Source organism: Halichoerus grypus, chromosome 2 (assembly GCF_964656455.1).
Source record: "Halichoerus grypus chromosome 2, mHalGry1.hap1.1, whole genome shotgun sequence".
Classification (NCBI taxonomy): Eukaryota; Metazoa; Chordata; class Mammalia; order Carnivora; family Phocidae; genus Halichoerus; species Halichoerus grypus.
The window spans coordinates 184192457-184212053 of record NC_135713.1 but is presented as its reverse complement, the minus strand read 5'-3'; the positions used below and the strand labels follow the sequence as shown (position 1 = coordinate 184212053).

The 19597-nt window shown below is 53.2% G+C and overlaps 1 long non-coding RNA gene and 2 other non-coding genes across 3 annotated transcripts in view; 2 read left to right on the top strand and 1 right to left on the bottom strand.

The window, feature by feature from the left end:
• The window catches only part of LOC118537298 (uncharacterized), a 45038-nt gene that overhangs the window by 24778 nt on the left and 663 nt on the right, over positions 1 to 19597 (bottom strand). The gene's annotated exons all lie outside the window — the stretch shown is intronic.
• Positions 3591 to 3670, top strand: LOC118537682 (small nucleolar RNA U2-19). Its single transcript, XR_004918248.1, has one exon. It is a non-coding gene; the product is annotated as a small nucleolar RNA U2-19 (small nucleolar RNA).
• LOC118537675 (small nucleolar RNA U2-30) lies at positions 3821 to 3890 on the top strand. The gene has a single exon (XR_004918241.2). It is a non-coding gene; the product is annotated as a small nucleolar RNA U2-30 (small nucleolar RNA).

Sequence of the window (19597 nt, the reverse complement as noted above, 5' to 3'; positions counted from 1 at the left end):
ATATATCCTGTGTTCAGTCTCCTCTATTATTAGCATCTTATGTTATAGTATGGTCCATTTGTTACAATCAATGAACCAACACTGATACATTATTATTAACTAAGGTCCATGCTTTATTCAGATTTTCTTAGTTTTTAAAAAACTGTGATAAAATAAGGGGCGCCTGGGTGACTCCGTTGGTTAAGTGTCTGACTCTTGATTTTGCTCAGGTCATGATCTCTGAGTTGTGGGATTGAGCCCCACATAGGTCTCCACACTCAGTGCAGAGTCTACTTGGGATTCTTTCTCTCTCCATCTCCCTCTGCTCCTCCCCCTGCTTGTACACTTTCTCTTTCTCTCTCTAAAATAAATAAATAAATAAATAATAAAACCTAAACAAAATTGTAATAAAATACACAAAAGAAAATTTACCATGTTAGCGATTTTCAAGTGTTCAGTACTGCTAAGTAGATTCACATCATTGTGCAACAAATCTCCGGAAATCTTTTCATCTTGCAAAACTGAAACTCTATACCCATTAAACAACATCTCCCCATTTATCCCTCTTCCATCCCCTAGCAATCACCATTTTGCTTTCTATGTTTATGAATTTGACTACTCTAGATACCTTATATAAGTGGAACCACATAGTATCTATCTTTTCATGACCAGTTTATTTCACTTAGCCTAATGTCCTCCGGGTTCATCCATGTTGTAGCTGTGTCAGAATTTCCTTCCTTTTTAAGCTTGATTAATATCCCATTGTATGTATATTCTACATTTTGTTTACCCGCTCATCCATCAGTGATTGCTTGGGAGATTTCCTTAGTTTTCATCTAATGTCCTTCTGTCAGTCCAGAATCCAATCCAGGATGCCACGCTACATTTAATCATCATGTTTTCTCAGGCTCCTCTGGGCGGTAACAGTTTCTCAGACTTTCGTTTTTCTTTTTTCTCTTCATTCTTTCTCTCTTTTCTTTTTCATTCATTCATTTTTTAATAAGTTGGACAATATTGAAGAGTACTGGTCAGATATTTTGTATAATATTCTTTTTTTTTTTTTTAGATTTTTATTTATTTATTTGACAGAGAGAGACACAGCAAGAGAGGGAACACAAGCAGGGGGAGTGGCAGAGGGAGAAGCAGGCTACCCGCTTGGAGCAGGGAGACCGATGCGGGGCTCGATCCCAGGACCCCGGGATCATGACCCGAGCCGAAGGCAGACGCTCAACGACTGAGCCACCCAGGTGCCCCTGTATAATATTCTTTTATTTGGATTTGTCTGATGTATTTCTCATGCTTTGACTAGGGTTGTGGTTTTTTTAAGGAAGACCACACAGGTGAAGTGTCATTTTATTTATTTATTTTTAGAGATTTTATTTATTTATTTGAGAGAGAGAGAGAATGAGAGAGAGAGCACAAGAGGAGGGAGGGTCAGAGGGAGAAGCAGGCTCCCTGCTAAGCAGGCAGCCTGATGTGGGACTCGATCCTAGGACTCCAGGATCATGACCTGAGCCGAAGGCAGTCGCTTAACCAACTGAGCCACCCAGGTGCCCCTGAAGTGTCATTTAATTACATCACATCAATAGTACATACTATCAACATGACTTACCATTGTTTAGATGCATCTTGATCATCTGGCTGAGGTAGTGTTTGTCAGGATTCTCTAACATCACCCTTTCATCCCTTTCCATATTGTACTGTTTGGAGGGAAGTCACCATGCCCAGCCCACATGTAAGGAGTGGAGAGTTATGATTACCTTGAGAACAGAGTATCTACATAAATTATCTGGGGTTCTTCTGCCTGGGCAATTTGTTAAGAATAGTTTTTACATTTTTCAAAGGTTGAAAAATTCAAAAGAAGAATAATATTTTATGATATATGAAAACTGTTTGAAATTCAGATTTCAGAGTCCACAAGTAAAGTTTTATTGGAACACAACTCTGCTCACTCATTTACGTATTGTCTACGGCTGCTTTTATATGACAACAATAGAGTTGATTAGTTGTAACAGAGATTGTATAGCCTCTGACGTCTAAGATATTCACTATTTGGCCCTTTACAGGAAAATTTTGCCAACACTTGATCTAAGGTTTATAATATGGATCTTTAACTTATAACTGTTTTCCTTCAAATAACATTATATCACGTCGTGTAAAAGTTAGAAACTTAAAATAGTATAGTCCCATTTTCCCCTCTAATACTTTGTGTCATTGTTGTTATACATTTCATTTCTACATGTTATAAACGCTATAATACATTTTACTCTTTTTTTAAAGTCAATTGTCTATTAAACAAATTTTTAAGTGTGAAAAATATATTTTATATTTAACCACATATTTTCCATTTCAGATTCTATTTATTCCTTTGTGTAGATCCAAATTTCCATCTGGCATCCTGTTCCTTCTGCCTATAAAACTTTGTTATAGTGCAGGCAGACTAATGATAAATTCCTTCACTTTTGTGTGTGTGTGGAAAAGTTTTTATTTCACCTTCCTTTTTAAGATATTTTCACTAAGCTTAGAGATTTAGGTTGATACTACCTTTTTTACTCACAACTTAAAAAATTATAGTCTATTGTCTTCTGGCTTGTGTAGTCTCTGACAATAAGGCTGTGATAATTTTATCTCTCTGTATGTAATGTCTTTTTCCGCTCTTGTTTCTTTTAAGATTTTCTCATTATCACAGACTTTCAGCTACTTGATTATAATGGACCTCACTATCATTTTGTGGTGAGTGCTGAGATTCTTGGATCTTTGTTTCTAGATTTTGTCAGATTTGGAAAATTTGGGGTCACTATTTTTCCATTTTCCCCTCTCTTTCAGCACTTCCACTATAAGTATGTTAGAGCACTTGATAGCCTCTCATAGGTCACTGGTTCTCTTATGTTTTCTGTGTGCTTCTTCTTTTTCTCTCTGTGCTTCCTTTCAGAAACATTCCACTGATATGTCATCATATGGCTCCAAGTCTACCAATCTCTTCTTCTGCACTGTCTAATATGCTGTTAATCCCATCTGTTCAAACTATATTCAAAACACATTTAGATTGTGTATGTTTCATCTCTTCAATTTGTCAGTCTTAGGGTTGTTTCCTTGAAGTAATGTGCCTCTTAAAATTTATCTCTGTTTTTAATTTTTAGCAAGTTAGCTACAAATGTACCTGAGTATGGTTTCTTTGTAATTACCTTATTTAGTTTGATTCTTATGTCAAGTATAGAGTATTTTTGGCTAGTATATTTTGGCCAGTAATAGTATTTCTACCCCATTATCTCTCTCTTCTCCTTTTTGGGTACTCCAGAAACATATGTTAGAACTTTTATTGTGTTGCATGTAACATTAGTGTTATTTTCTGTGTTCTCCGTCTTTTTTATTTTCTGTCTGTGCTTCAATCTAGGTATTTCCCACTGAACTCTCTTCCAGCTCACCAATTCTCTCTTTTGCTCCATCTACAATGCCTTTAGATCTGTGTAATAAATTCTTAATTTTAGTTATTGTATTTTTTCCATTCTAGAATTCCATTTGATTCTTTATTGTTCATTAATCCCATTTCTTTTATGAAACCCTACAGCTTTTTATCCATTTTGTTACACAGTATAATCTTATTTTAAAAATGTGTCTTATGAAAATAGCCAAATTTGAGCATCAGAAGACCTTCCAGTCTACCTAATACATGATCTCTGGAGTTCTGAGAAGCAAATATATAAAGTAATTTAAAACAATAAGGCTTATGTCTGTGGGGGTGTGTGTGTTTGTAAAGATGACAGTGGAAAACTGAGGACTTGCTGATGGTTGAATGAGAATTGGGGGTGGAATGTGTGTCTATAAAAGGCTAATCAGTTCTGAGCAATGATGAAAAGGATTTACTACTGACCTTTATAACTGTGAAGGTTTTTACATTTGATCTGAGCTCAGAATTGAAAAACAACAACAACAACAAACAAACTGTCTGATAACTCCAACATCTGGATCTCCTGTGAGATTGTATTTTCTATGATCTGTTTTTCTCTTAGATTTCAGGCATTAGTCCAGTTTCTTCACATACATGATAATTAATTTTATTTAATTTGAAGCAATCTCAAACTTATAGAATGGTCCCTAATATAGTACAAAAAACTATGTCCCTGACTCATCTGGGAGTAAGTTGCCACCATCTCCCAAACACTTCAGTGTGTGATTCCTATGAAGAAGGACATTCTCCTGGATAACCACAATGCCATCATCAAAGTCAGGAAATTAACACTGGAACATTACTACCATCCAACCCACACCTCCCATTCACGTTTCACCAGTGATCCCAATAATGTCCTTGTAGCAAAAGGATCCGGGACAGAATCACATGTTACACGTGGTTCTCAGATATCTCTAGTTTCCTTCAATATGGAATGCTGTTTCAGTCCCTCCTTAACTTCGATGACACTCTTGTAGATTATAGGTCCCCGTTGTTTTGTAGACCGTCTCTTAACTTGGACTTGTCCAATGTTTCTTCACAATTAAATTCAGCTTGAGCATTTCATGTAGGAATGTCGCAGAAATGATACTACGTCTCTCTCCCATTGCACCCTATTGGGTAGTGCATGATTGTCATTTGTCCCATTACTGTGATGTTCACTTTGACTACTTGATTAAGTTGGTGTCTGCTAGCCTTCTCCACTGTAAAGTTACCCTTTTCCCTTTACAATTGATAAATATTTTGTAGGAAAGTACTTTGAGAGAGAATATGTAAATATCTCATTCCTCAACAGACTTCCCATGTATTCATTTATTTATGTCAGTATGGAGTCATGGATTCCCATTTTATTCAATAAGTTAGAATCTATTCATATCGTTAATTATTTTGGTGCTCAAAAGAACCATATCCAGCCAATGAAAGTCCTTTCCAGCCGGCTTCTATACTCTTTTGACATGTCTCCATCATTCTTGGAGTACTTATTTTTAGAAGAGCTTTATTGAGTATAATTCACATACCATACAATTCACCCATTTAAAGTGTACAATTCCGTGGTTTTTAGTACATTCGCAGATGTGTGCTGCCATCACCACCGTCAATTTTAGAACAGTTTCATTGTCTCAAAAGTAAACCTTGTAACCTTTAGCCACCTTCCTCGTATCCTCCTGTCCCCACTTCAGCCCTAGGCAACCACTAATCTACTTTCTGTCTCTATACAGCTCCCTATTCTAGACTTTCCTGTGAATGGAATCATATAATATTTGGTGTTTTGTGACTGGCTTTTTTTCACTTAGCATAATGTTTTCAAGGCTCACCCAAGGTGTAGCATGTATAATTATTCTATTCTCCTTTATGGCTGAATAATACTCCATTGTATGGATTTACCATGTTTTGTTTGTTTTCATCAGTTGATGGGCATCTGAGCTGTTTCCACCTTTATGTGGACATGTGGTTTTATTTCTCTTGGATATGCTTAGAAATGGAATTGCTGGGTCATATGGTAACTCTATTTAATCATTTCTGAGTACTTCTTTATTTTCTGGCACAAGATGATTCAGTCTGTCTTGTACTTTCCTTGCCCCAGCCCTGTAATCAGCCATTTCCTGAAAGGAGTCCTGGTTTCTTCTGGTGGACAGTGGTATTTAGAAATCAAGACTTGAGCACAGCATAATGTATAGAGTTGTTGAATCACTGTGTTGTACACCTGAAACTAATGTTAACGTTGTGTGTCAACTATACTTCAGTTAAAAAAAAGGAAAGAAATTAAGACTCAGGTGCTAGCTATGCTCATTATTATTAAGATGTCACTGCTCCCAAGCCCTCTCAGTGGGTGAAGAAGCTAGGAAATATATGCATGTATATACATAAATATACATGCATTGACACACACAACATAAACACCTATATACACACTTACATCATTCTACATTACATCGTAGGGTTCATTCTAGTTTTCTGCCTTCCTATATTTCTAACATCCTTTGCCAACGTTGAGAAACATGGTTCATTCCCTCAATAGATTTCCTTATTGGATTGGTCCCACTATGGGTAACCAATGGCCCATTGCCCCTGCTCCTTATGTGGACCCCTCCTGAGCCCTCCTGGGCTCCAACACGCTGCCCCAGGCCACCACCACCACCCTCTCCCCCACATGGACGTGCTCTTCACCTCAACAAGCTCTGACATCCCACACCCTTTGGATGCCCTGCCCCCCCCCTTTTCAGGAATGCCCTTCTCATCCCCTGTGGACTCCCCTTCTCAGTGCTTGGCCACTACCTTGGTCAAATGCCCCTTCAGGGTCCAACCAATCTCCCTCACAGAGCTGGCCCCCACGTGGATATCTTCCTTATCTTGTTTGGGCTTTAACATCTCACTCCAGGTTGCCTTCCTCCTTGGATGCCTTCCTTTTTCTGCTTGAGCTCTGACATCTGGGTGAGGCTATCTGCTTGCATGATTGAGCTTTGACTCTCTTCTTTTTTTCTCTCTCTCTCTTTCTCTCTCTCTCCCCTGCCTCACTGCTGGTCCTGCTCTGGCTGTCCCCCCAAGCAGAGAAGCCCTCCTTACTTCACTTGAGCTCCAAAACCATTGTTGGACCACTGCATTCCCCATCCCCACTCCCACGCCCAGGGACATCTACCTTTCTTGGCCTATCTAAAGTCTTCTGGATGGAATTGTTCTTGAAGGGAAGGGAACTGAAGGGAAGAGGAAAAGAAAGAGGAGGGCAAGGAGAAGGAGGAGGAGGAAGACAGTGGCCTGGTAGTCTTTTATCGAAAGGTGGATGTTGTGTGTGACAGGCTGTAGGGGCTCCAGTGGATGTCATCTTCTTCCACAGAGAACCTCATTTCCTTCTGCAGACAGAGTCCCTTCCAGGTTCCCAAAGGTAAGCCAGATTGGAGCAGGTTGAGGAGTGAGCTCACTGGCCACTGACACAGCCCTTATAAGAAGTGTGCTGGCAAAGGAGGAGAGGGCCAGGAAGGTGATGTGAGGGTTCAGGAGCGCAGGGTGGTGAGAGACACTAGCCTGTGTCTGTGGGCAGATGGGAAGGAAGCCCGTCCAGTGGGAGATGTGGGCAGCACCCGGAGAACCAGGGAGGGGAGTGGGGGCAGGAGTGCGGGGCCCTGAGCCCCAGGGAGGCGGGCTTTGACCAGGAGAGGGGACCACCTCATAGGGTGAGGAGAGGAAAGGCTCAGGCCTCCCAGGTGTCCAGGACTTTGGCTGGGACCCTGCCTGCATCTCTGTGCATCTCTGTGGGGCTGCTATTTCCTGGAGTGGCTGAGGTAAGCTCCCTGCAGAGAAGGGTAGCCCAGGGTGGGGGAAGGAGGGAGAGGGAAGGGGATGCAGTGGGAGGAGAGTGATTCAGTGAGGGGGGTGTCAGGGAGGGAGGGGAGCTTGGGGGCAGGAGGGAGCTCAATGAGGGGAAGAGCCTGGGGGACGTTATTAATTGGAAAGGGGGCTTGGAAGTCCCATCTCTTTGTCTAGACAGGGAGCACCTGAGAGCAGTAACTGTCCCTTCCCCTCTGATACTTGTCCCAATGTACAGCCTCAGAGTGGGAAGTGAAGAGGTGGCCTCTTTTCTCATTCTTTTCCAGGGTGGGGAGGGGGGGCAGCGAGAGTGTGAGCCCAACTTTCTGCCTCATGGTGGGTGTGGGGAAGTGAGGGTCCCTCCCCACCTCTCTCCTCCCCTCCTTAGTTAGGCCTTTGGCCCCAGGATCCTGGAGCAGCCCAGTGTCCTGGGTGGGGAGATAAGAGTGGCGGTAGGGAAGGGGCTGGGGGCTTTCTCTCTGCCTCCCTCCATCCCCCACGGGTCAGGCAGGGGGACCAGGCTGGATTTGTTTCCCATTTGCTCTTGGCTCTTCTGGTGGAAAAATCGAAGCACTCCCCTTGGTACAGCTGAGGCGGAGAGGAGAAGGCTAGAGCGTGGCTGGGACATTGGGGGCAGGCGGGGCCTGGCTGGGAGACACTGCCCCCCCTTCTCAGCCCCCTTGTTCTACGTGGCTCTCCAGGCCCAGGCTTCAGTCCTACAAGGCTGAGATGGAGGGGGTGGGGCCTGGGAAGAGGCCAGCCCTGGCTTGGGTTCGGCCTCAGGCCCATAGTACCCTCTCCCCAGGCTTATCGCCAAAACAGCCTCCAAAGGGTGACTTAAAGTCCCCTTGGGGTCCTAGAAGGAACCACTGGGCAGCTGCAGCAAGAGGGTGCCTGGTCAGGATAGTCCAGGGCTTTTTCCTAAGGGGGAGGCAAGCTGTGTGCTCAGAGGGTCCCCCAGGCAGCCCCTGGGCACGTCTGGACACCTGGAGACTTGGGAGCCTTTCTGTCCATGAGCCATGTCACCTTCACGACCACGCCAAGCAGCATTAGTCATCCCCATTTTATAGGGGAGGAAACGGAGGCTCTAGGAAGTCAAGGTTTGCAGGGCCTCGAAGTGGCAGAGTCAGGATTTGCGTCTGGCTCATTGGATGGTGTTCTTTCCCCAGCACGGGAAACCCTGGAAAGCCTTCCTCCCCGGGGCCCAGAGCCCCCTGAACAGCTCTTGGTGGGCTGCCCCATCGGGGAAAGAACCTGCGGGAAGCCACGAGGTGCTTTGGGCTGGGCCCCAGCCTCTACACAGCCTCGCAGTCTCTCCCACTGACCCCAGCGCCTTATCTGGCAGAGAGGAGCCCGGGGAGATCTCCCACCCTCCTCTTGTGGAGCTAGCGCCACCCCCACTCCCCACTCCATTTTTCCAGCCACCCCTGTCCCTCACCCAGGCCCCCTCTCCAGCCTGATGGAAAGGGGACAGAGAGGAGCCCAACCACTTTCCCTCTGGAATCTGCTGCCTCGGCTTTCGGCTTTCGGATGGAGAAACCATCTGGAGTGTATTACGGGTGGTAGAGAAAGCCGAGAGCAGGAAAATGTGAGTTGGCCCCCGAGGCTCCCGTCTACAGGAAGAAGGGGCTCAGTGCTCTTCAGAGGATGGGCCAGCAGCTTCCCCACTTCCCCAGTCCCTGGAGGGGGCAGATAAGATGGGCCCGGGAGAGGATGGCCTGCGGAAGACAGTGCCCGGGCCTCTGGACACCAGCCTGCTTATCTTACCTACCCTCCCATTTCACAGATGAAACTGAGGTCCAGAGAGGGATAGTAACTTCCCCAGGATCACACAGCAAGTCATGAGGAACAAGATGGCGGGGAGAGCCCTTCCATATCTATTTACATGTCAACAGATTGGACATCCCCAGAGTTGGGGTGGGGGGCAAAAGTTGGAACAAGGAGGGGGACAGCCTAGAGGCTGGAGGATTTTTCTCTCCCTCAGTTGCAAATGAGTGAAGTGAAGGGGCAAAGGCCAATGAAAACAGGAAGGAATATCCTTCACTCTTTCAGGGTCTCCACTCCTTGCCTCCCAGTCCCACTCCTGCCCCACTTGCTGCCCTCCCCTGTGCCTCGTGGGTCCTGGGGGTGAGGGTCCTCCAGGCTCTTCCTCGGGGCCCCAGGAGCCCCTCCCCTGCGCGGGCCCCAGCTCCAGACGTGGCAGGGCCCGCAGGAGTGCGGTTTCTCAGCTCCCCCCAAGTGCTGCGCTGGCGGCTCCCGAAATAAAAATCAAATGTGGGCTTGGCAGAGGGAGTGGGGCGGGAGAGCCGGCAGCGAGTGGCGGCAAAGCTGGGCTTCATTCTTTCCATTGTAACTTCACCTCCTAACCTCTGGCATTTTAATTATTCTCCTACCCGCTCTCTTCTGCCGGGGCCAGAGGGTGAGCTCACCCTTTCCTCCAGCCGGCGAGGGGGCGGCCGCTGCCTGGACCCCCAGCCCCCAGCCTGCTCCCTGGAAGCTGGGGTGGGGGGCAGGCCAGGGGCACGGGCTTACATGCGCCCTTCTGCCTCTGCCGGTCCCTGAGGGGGCCTGGAGAGGGCCAGCCTGGCACCCAAGTTTCCATGTGTGAATCACCGGGTCTTCACACCCACTGCCCCACTGAATGGTGGCCACGGTCTTCAGCCAACGCGTGACCGGCCCACCGCCCATTGTGTGAGCGCTGCAGACATGCTCAGTGCATGCAGAGCAGGGCTTAGGACCTGGGCCACAGCTCCTGGTCTGCACTCTTGCTAAACCCACGAAGAGGGCAAGAACAGCTCAGGCCTGATCATTTGCCTCATCTCCCCAGAGTGTCCATTTCCCCCCCCAATGGTAAGTGATTTAAAGCATTATTTTCATATTAAAACATACAAGGACATAGCATGGGGTAGGGAGTAAAATGGCCTCTGAATTTTTTTACAAGTTCTCAGAAAAGATCTCCACTTGGGACTGTCCACGACGCCAGGGAGCAGCATCTCCCCCCACCCTCACCCCCCGGACCTGGCCTCAAAGTAGGAGGAGACACTGGGCATATCTGTGTGTGGCCAGTTTGTTCGGACCCCAGGCTGAAGATGCTGCTGGGTGAGGTGGGCAGCCTCGGCCCATCCTGGGCGGCAGAGGCCCAGAGCGGGAGCCCTCTGCTGAGTCTCATGTTTCCCAAGGAGGTCCGTTTCCACAGAACAAGCAGCACAGTCCCAGGGCAGCCTCCCCTTGGACCCCAGGGCCAGCACCCCAACCAAGGCCTCCTGCTCATCGCCAGGTCCTGGGAGCTCCCCCACCCCACTGCCTCACGGCCCCGCTCTGGGAGGAAGCCCTCTGCCTTCGTCCTTCTTGCCCTGTCAGCCTCCCCTGAATGAATGTCCCACCGACAAGCAATTCCTGGGTCTCCACGAGCCTGTGCCCGGCCTTGTCATGGGCAGTGATGGTCTCTGCCCCAGGAGAGCTTCCGGAAGCAAGGAGTGCAGTGCAGTGCCATGCGCTCAATGCTGTGTGTTGGGGGCGGGGGAGCTCCACGCTGCGGCGGCCCCTGGGAGAGTAGTCCTGACCTGAGCTCGGGGAGCAGAGCATCAGGAAAGACTTCCCAGATTGGAGCCCTGAGGGGGAGCGTGGCTGGCCTCGGAAGCAGCCCCTGCAAGGGCCCAGCATGAGAGAGACCCCAGTACAGAAGCTGCAGGTGTAGAGGCTGCAGGGGGAGGGCGGGGAGGTGGGGAGCAGGGGAGGAGGGAGATGCAGGAGTGCTTAGGGTGGTGGGGGGTCAGATGACATGATCAAATGTGCATTCCAGGAAGATTTCAGGAGGACTGGCTGGAAAGTGATCAGAATGGAGGAGGGACGGCCCCTAGGAGGCTGCCACCAGAGGGCCAGGTGGGAGATGACAGCAGCCAGGCCCAGGCCAGTGGCGGCAAGGTGGAAAGAGGAAGCCAGGTTGATTTAGGAGGCAGAAGTCACAGGACTCGGTGACAGATGGGCAGAGGGATAAGGGCTGGCTCCTGGCTTTCTGGTTTGAACATCTGGCCGGGTGGTTTTCTGCCCAACGCGGGGACTTGGATACACCTGCGCAGCATCCAAGTGGGGCTGCTCACCAGGCAGGCTGGAGATGTGAAGGGCCCCTGGAGAGAGTGCAGAGAGGAGGCCAGGCCCAAGCCCAAGGGAAGACAGAGAAGACAGAGTCTGCTGAGGAGCTGGAGAAGGAGTAGCCAGAGAGGGAGGCGGGAAACCAGGAGAGGAGGGGGCCCCCAAAGCCCCGAAAGGAGGAGGTCTTCTTAAAGGCCAACAATGTCGACGGCCACAGAGCAGGCTGAGGCCCGAGAAGGGACACGTGGTCTAGGGACCAAGAAGCCTTTGCCTTTTTCAGAGCCTTGGTCATGCCTTCTCCCTGACCCCAGCCTCCCCAACTCTCTGTTTCCAGATCCCCCATCCTCTCCATCCCCCAGCCTACCCCACCCTTCATTGCCCCTCACTCTTCCCCAGGTGCCCTCTTCCACCTCACTCCTTCTCTCTGACCCAAGGCTCCACATCTTTCTAAGAGGAACGCCATGCCCCCCCTTCCCCACTTGGGTCCTGGCTGCCATCCCTGTTTCCTGAAATCACCCACTACCACCACCACCAATAACAACAGTATACACCATCACGTACACCTCTCACCAGAGAATCACCCAGATCCAGAAGCTGGGCCCGAGAGGAGCACACACCCCACCTCCAGCCTCCTGGGTGGCTCACAGTCTCCAAGATTAAACCCTGGTGGGCTGCCAGGCTCCAGGACAGCTCCAGGTCAGCCTGGCCCCCAGGGGCTTCTGGCCTAAAGGAGAGAGAAGCGATAACCCCAGCGGACCCATGCAGATTGAGAGGAGAGGCCCAGAGAACAAGCTATGGGGGTTTGGATCCAGCGGAGGGACCCTAGCAGACTTCACAGAAAAGGTGACTGACTCTGCCCGAGGCCTGAAAGGACTAGCAGGATTTGGTCAAGTGGCCATGGCAGCAAAAGGAACCACAGGAGGAGGGGAGGCTGAGAAAGGGTGCGCACGTGGAAAGGGGCCCACGTTTGCATGGCAGCCCGTAGCTCAGGGTGGCTGCTGGCCCCAAAGAGGGGACAGGAGGCTGTGAGCTGAAGGGGCCAGAGCACGGGGGTGTGGGGTACCAAGGGAGACCTCCGACCGTGCCCACCGCTGCATCTTGACCTGGGGCTCTCCAACCTGGCGCTGTTTTCCTCCTCATCCATCCATCCATCCATCCATCCATCCATTCATTCATTCATTCATTCGGGAAGTAGTTATTGTGCTCCTACTCAGTGCCAGGCAAGTGCTGAAGACACTGCAGGGCCAGAATAAAGTCCCTGCAGTCCCAGAGTTTAAGTTCCAGGACGAGACACAGACTCTAAAGCCATAAACAAGTACAGACTAAAAATGAAGATCATGATAGGGGTTGCAAAGCCAATAATGACCGGCCACTGGGAGTTGAGCCTGTGACCCAGGGCTCCGTGCGGGCAGAGCTTGTGACTCCTCCATCACACCGGGAGCCCCGCACCCCTGAGGAAGGACAGAGAAGGGAGCATCCGGGAGCAGGAGCTGAGCCGCCAGGACCGGCTGCTTCCCCAGCCCCACGAGCCCCCAGCAGGGCCCTCTCCGGCAGGCAGCACTCACGTGCTAACTGCTGCCGTCACCCCTTCCTTCAGCTGCCCTGCTCTGGGTGCCTGGTGGCTCGAGGAGGGCTGAGGCCCATGAGCCCGAGCCCCGGCTAGCAGGTGCAGGGGGTCCAGGGAGGGCTCCGCAGACGGACCCAGGATCCGAAGGTGGCAGCAATCTTGGAAAGGAGCCCCCATTCCCAGACAGGCCTGAGGGGGAAGGCTTCTCTCCCCACTCCCCTCTAACCCCCCACCCCATTAAACCCTTAAATTAACCTCAGCCCCACCCAAGCTGGAGAGAGTGCCCCAAAATAAATCTTAAATTACATGCTGCCTGGGGGCAACCACAACTCTCCTTCTTCCCTCTCCAGCAAGTAGATCCACCCTGCCCAATGCTGGGGGCCTCCCCCCAAAATGGCTATTTATACAGCTCCCCTCTTTGCTGTCTGGCCCTGCTGTCGTTGGGTAGGTGAGGCCCAAGCAGGCTACACCGCTCTCCCAGGAGGTTGAAGTGGGTGGGGGAGGCTGTGAGACTCCCCAGGGTCTGACCAGGCATGGGGATATCATTTATAGTCCCTGTCAGGATACTTTGGGGGTGCTGCTAACAATTACACCCAAGCAAGGGCATAGATCTGGATCTTGGGCACACTGGGCATCTGGTCACCCAGGAATGCAGGTTTCTCAGGAATGAGAGAGAGAGAGAGAGAGAGAGAGACGTGCTTTCACTGCCTGGTTGCCAAGTGAGCAGTTCTGAAGATGGGCAGCCCCTTCCCCCACCCCAACCTGGCAAGGACAAGACTGCTCTGGCTCCAAGGACCCCAAGCACTGGGGGATCCTGGTGGGGGGGCTGGGCAAAGAAAGTGGGAAGCTGGACATGGTTATTTTGAGACCACAGGGCGAGGCCAAGGACCTCCCTGGAAAAGCCACCTGCCATTCTGGGAACTCAGCTCCGGATTGGAGCGGCTCCTCTCAAGGAGTACAGAGAAGGGAGGGGAGGGAAAAGGCAAGAGAAAAGGAACTCGAGAAGAAAGTGGGAGATAGAGAGAGATGTGCACACACAGAGGAACAGAAGGAAGGAAAGACACAGACCCAGAAACACCAAGGTGCGTGACAACACGGAGGCCGGGAGGACAGGGCGGGCACCGGCAGCCCCCGTCCTCTCCTGCGTGGCCCCTGTGGGCCTGGATGCCTGGCCCCTGGCCCCCTGGGCCCCTCTGCCCTGCTCTCCAGGAGGGTGGGTGAAGGGCCTCCAGGCTGCCCAGGACGGAGACTCTGCTGCTGCTCCTCCCTGCCCCACCCCTGCCCTGGGCTCCCTCCCTTCCACCCCCACTGCCTGCCCCTCAGAGGGCTTCGTGGGGGCTGAGGCTTCTCCTACCTCTCCATTGCCCCGCAGGTGGGGGCAGCAGTGAGTTCCGAAGGTGGACAGGTACATAAGTGCCCCCTCTCACCCTTAGCCTCAACCCCAGAGGAGGGGAGGGGATGGGTGCTGAAGGAGGGGGCCGAGGGGGGTAAGGAAGTGGGGAGGCCAGGAGAACCCGCCCCAGAGGAGCTGGCTTGCAGGCCTGAGTCCCAGGAGGAGAGAGTGAGATGGCCCAGGGTTCGGGCGGTGAGTGTGGTACGGCTGTGTCTGGAGGATCAGGTACACATCCAAGTTCATACCTCACACATGTGATTTAGGGGACAGGGCTCACCCACAGACTGAGAAGAGAGCAAACAGGACAGCACAAAAGGAGCGGGCCAGGGGGCCACCCCTGAGGGGATATTTGCATTCACAAATAAAATGGGTGCCAAAACTGTGCTGAGATCCTAGAGGAGCGGGTAGGTGAGGGAGGGGGTCAGGAATAGAAGATTCCACCAGTGCTGCCTGGGAGGGGTGAGGACTCCTACAGCATGGTGGGTGCCAGTTACAACAGCCCCCCCCCACCCGCCTTATAGGGGCTAACATGTCGTCTCGCTATTAAACTTGTTCATCCGGCCGCTCACCAGGTCCCCATAACCCCTACCTGCCCAGAGCACCCTGTTTACAGGGCCTGGAGCATCGGACCTGCCGTTCAGCTGGAGGAGGCAACCCAACCCTCAGCAGAGCCTGGAGCGGAGAGGCAGTGCCCAGACACTTAGTGCCCTGTTTACTCTGGCATGGGCAGCTGACACAGGTGGGGCTCTCAGCGAGCGGCCGGAGGCTCGGCCAGCGGACCCACCTGGAGGCCAGAAAGGAGGCCAGCGCTGCAGAGCTGGGGGGGGGTGTAGGGAGGCACATCAGCACAGCTGCAAACCTGGGGCGCTAGCCCCCCCAAAGCTCAGCGGCCGCTCAGTGCTGCAAGAGATGGTCTCACCGGCCAGGCGGGGGCCCAGGGAGTGGGGAGGCCGGAGGAGGTGGAGGAAGCCCCAGGACTTTGGAGCCCTGCTCCGGTGTGCCCCCGGACGCCTCCTGACTCCCCAGCTCCGAGGGACTGGCCCACCACACCCAAAGGCACATGGAGCTTCACTTAAGCACACACCGTCCCCGTGCCCCGCCCCGCCAGTCACCACACAGATCCCGTCTCCACGTTCTCTCTCCATCACACAGACCATAGAGACCAGGCCCCACAGCCCACCGCACCCGGCATGCACGGGGTCTTCTAATACTCAGCTCACAAATGCAGCTTGCGGGTGTCAGACACATGATGCTCACCCCGATACCCCCTACCCCTCATAGAACCTACACTCCAGCAGCGAGGTCACACACACACACACACACACACACACACACACCTCCCAGCACCACACCCCCAAATGAGCCAAGAGGGGTCTAACATTTCAGTCCTGAGCTTCTCCCTGCCTCTCCCCCATCTCTCTCCTTCCCCTCACCTCCTCTACCCACCCCCTCCCCACTGACTGCCCCCCCGCTTCTGCCTCTGTCTCTGGGTCTCTGGGCGACCTCCTAGCTGGGCCCCTTGCCCTGGAGCCTCATTCTCTCCTCTCACCACCTGCACACAGGTTGCACACCGGGCAGCTCCGGGCAGCTCCAGAGCCGAGTCTGGGGGCTCCAGAGGAAGGGGAGCAGGAACTGGCAGTTGCCGGGGGGGCCTCACTGCCCCCTGCTTGTCATCCCCCCCCCCACATGGACTGCTCACTCCTCCCCATTCCAGGCTGAGTCATCCCCACATCTGGAGCCTCAGCACATCTGGAAGCGCTGAAGCCTGTGCAGCCAGCTCCACGTGGACACCCCTCCCCCAAACTGCATTTCACTCCCACCCCTCACAGAAGCTGGGGTCCGGCCCCCCCATCCCCACCTGGGCCGGGCCCGATCACCTAGCAGGCAGGCAAGCCCCCCCAGTGCCAGTCTCAGCAACCACCAGCTCTCTCTCAAGCTGCAGGCCCCTCGGCCCCTTGGTGCCCACTGCACTGGGCAGGCAGGGCGGCGCTGGCCTTGGGGGAGGCAGGCCCCAGGCTGGGGGAGGCAGGCGAGCCGGGCAGTGAGGAGGCAGCGGTTTGGCCCAGCAGGCAGAGGGAGTTTATCCTGGCGCTGGGCCCTGAAGCCAAACATCCTTCGCTAACCTCGCAGACACATCAAAGCCGGCCAGGAAGGGGCCCTTCAGTAGAGGAAACCTGCAGTCCTGGCGGCCTGACAGCCTGGCTCCGGGCGTAGGACCACCCTGTCCCACTCAGCAGCCCGGGCTCAGCTGGGCCACAGCCGGCCCGGAGCCCCGGGGCCGAGGAGGACGACGCTTCTACCCCCTCTCCACCTCCCCCAGTGCTGCAGACAGGCTGGGCATTGGCCCTGGGGAGGGGGGCACCACGGGCACCCAGGCTTAGCGTTGGCCCCCAGAACCGGGCTCCCTCCCAAACTTGCCCCTTTGCACCCAGCAGGCGGGACTGGCCGCTGGACCCGGGGTGCTACAGCCTGGAGGAGGAGGGCGGCCTCCACTGTCCGGGCCCTGACTTCATCCCCCAGCTCCCCTGTTCGGGGAAGGGACCTCTCCACGTGGATGAGAGAGGATGGAGAGGGCAGGGGGCTTCAGCGTTGGGAGAAGAAGGGAAATAGCAGCCCAAGAGGAGTGGGAAGACGAGAACTGGGCTGCAAGCCATGGGGCCTCTCTCCAGGGATGGCAGGGGCCGCAGGCGGAAGAGGGGCTGGGAGGCGCTAACAAGGGAGGGAGGAGGTGCTAACAGGGCCACTGGGGTGAGGGGGATCCTGGAGGCCGCCCCCTAACGGCTGGCCTGGTGATAAGGCAGGGAGGGGGGCCACCACATCAGCAGGGGAGGCGGGGAGGGGTGCATACCCGCATGCACATGCATGTTGTACACACAGGCAGACCCACTGCACGCGCACAGAGCTGGGGCCAAGTCTGCCCTGGGCCGAGGGCCAGATGATGTGGCTACTGAGAGGAGCTATGGCTTGCGGAAGAATGTGATCTCTGCCCACCTCACTTCCGCCGCCCCTCTGCTTGCCCTCATTCTTTGCCTGACCCCCAGGTCCCTAAGAAGTGATCCGCTTCAGGGGTGTCTCAAGCCGTGTCTTCTCTGCACTTCAGCCTGAGCCCCCAGACCCATGAGAGGCTCTCCCGCCGATGCGCCCAGCCCGCGGAGGGGCTCCTCTTTCCCCTGGCCGCCGGAACTCCCAGCTTCTTTGGGACTGGGAAGTTCTTCTGAAGTCTGACTACAATCCCCCGTAACATCTGGATCTGACACAAAGGCACCCACAAGCAGGGTGCAGGAGGGTCCTCTTTCAAGGGGTCAACTAGAGCAGAGCTAGAAAGTGGGAGATACTAGGGGATTCCCAACCCCCTTTTTTTTTCCCTCTGGCTACAGGGCTCTACAACAGTCAACACAAGGCTGGGGGTGGGAATGGGGCTGCCGAGAAGGGGAGGAGCAGGGAAGCCTTGGGGAGAAGGAGCCCCAGAGAGAGGGGACCAGGGCTGGCAGGGGGTGGGGGGGTGGGGGGGTGGTCTGGCCTCAGCTGCTCCCACCTGGGGCTCAGCGGCTCTACTCCAGCTGCCAGCCCGCTAGATCAACCTCCCCGCCCCTCCGCCCCACCCCTGCCCCGACTCTCTCCCACCTCTTGGAGGTGTTTCTCTCTCTCTCCACCCCTGGCTGTGCCCCGGAAACCTACACTTTGGAAGGATAATGGCTCCCAAATGCCGTTTTTGTCGCTGCTAAGCCTCTGGGAAGGTGAGTGTTAGTGGAGCTCCTCTAGCCGCTCATTAGGATAATAAGCTCCCTGCAGCGTTAACTGTCAGGTGGCCCGCCTCCCTCCACCCTCCTGACCGACAGGTTGGTGGCTCAGACTTGGGATCAACTCTAGAAGTCACCTCCCCACCCTGTGCCCATCACCACGAGAATGAGTGAGGGACCGGTGGACTTCAGTTTCCAAAGCAGTGCTGGGAAGGAGGCTCAGATCCTGGTCCCATGGCCAAGAATTCCTGTTGGCAACCCAACATGCATCCTGCCTCCTCCTGGAAGGTGGACAGTGAGCCAAGCATTCCTTGCAGCTCGCTCCGTAGGAGTTGCTCGATCCCTAGGGAGACATCTTACTCACTTAGAGGGTATGTGTCCACTTGAGGGGGTCGGGAAGCAGAAGATATGGATTCCCCCAAAACACACAGCCGGTGGAGATGAGAAGCCCAGTGAGCCTGGGACAACCCCCCTCCCCAAAATGAGAGCCCCCCACCCAACCAAGGATTTTGAGAATTCATTCCCTATCCCCTCAGAGAAATCTGGCCCCTGACCCTGGGAGGCCCCCAACCAGTTTCAATTCAGTGACAACAGAGTCAGTGTTTACTTGGAACAAAGTGTCATGGGGAAATGAAAGATGAATCAGAACTGGGCCAGCCCCCTCAGCCTGGTGGGAACACTAGAACATGTATACACATCTTCTAGGGAGAATGGCCCAGGGCCAGCCGAGAGGCCCAGAGGAAAGGCCTGGGTGTGAAGATCTGAATCCTGGAAGGCTTTCTGGAGGAGACGGTATCTGAGCTGAGCCTCTCACATTGAAGAATGTGTGAGAATTTCTTAGGTTTCAGGGGGGGGCCTGGGGACAGGCGTTCTAGGTGGGGAGAACTGCCCACGCAGGGGGAAGAAGGGCAAGAGGGGGGCCGCAGGGGTCTGCTGGGTGGCTGGCAGGACACAGAGAGCACCCACTGCAAGGCAGGTGGGGGAGCCACTGTGCATGAAGGCGGTGACAGGGGAGACACCTGCGACAAGCACAGGCGTAGTCCGCCCGGGCTCTGAGCCCGAGGGAGAGGGGGGCACCCGCCAGGAAGCCAACCCAGGCAGTGCTCAGCCAGCAGTGGGAGAGCAGAAGCGGGGGACAGACCGGGAACAGAGAGAATTGCTCAAATCTCTGGTCCCAGCACCACCGCCACAACCGGTCCCCCGTGGCTCCCTGACATCAGGTCACTCTCTGAGGCAAGTCACGGGCCCTGCCCTCCCTTACCTGGCTCTTGCGTGGGGCCCAGACTCACTTCATGCGCAGCAGAGGGGGCTGCGCTGCAGTGGCCCATCCAGAGAGAGGGTCTCAGACGGAAGCAAGGCCCGTCACTCCTGGGCACCTCACTCAGCCTCAACGGGAAATGGAGAGAAGGAGCTTTGGGCCCCTTTCCTCCGCCGGGAGTTAAACATTTATTGCTTGTTATGATTAAGCTAACATTTATTTACCATCACCGTATGCCAACACTGGGCAGTTTATGTCATCCTCACGATGACCGCTGTGACAAGGGGGGTGGTGTTCTCCACCCCCAACCCCCTCCACA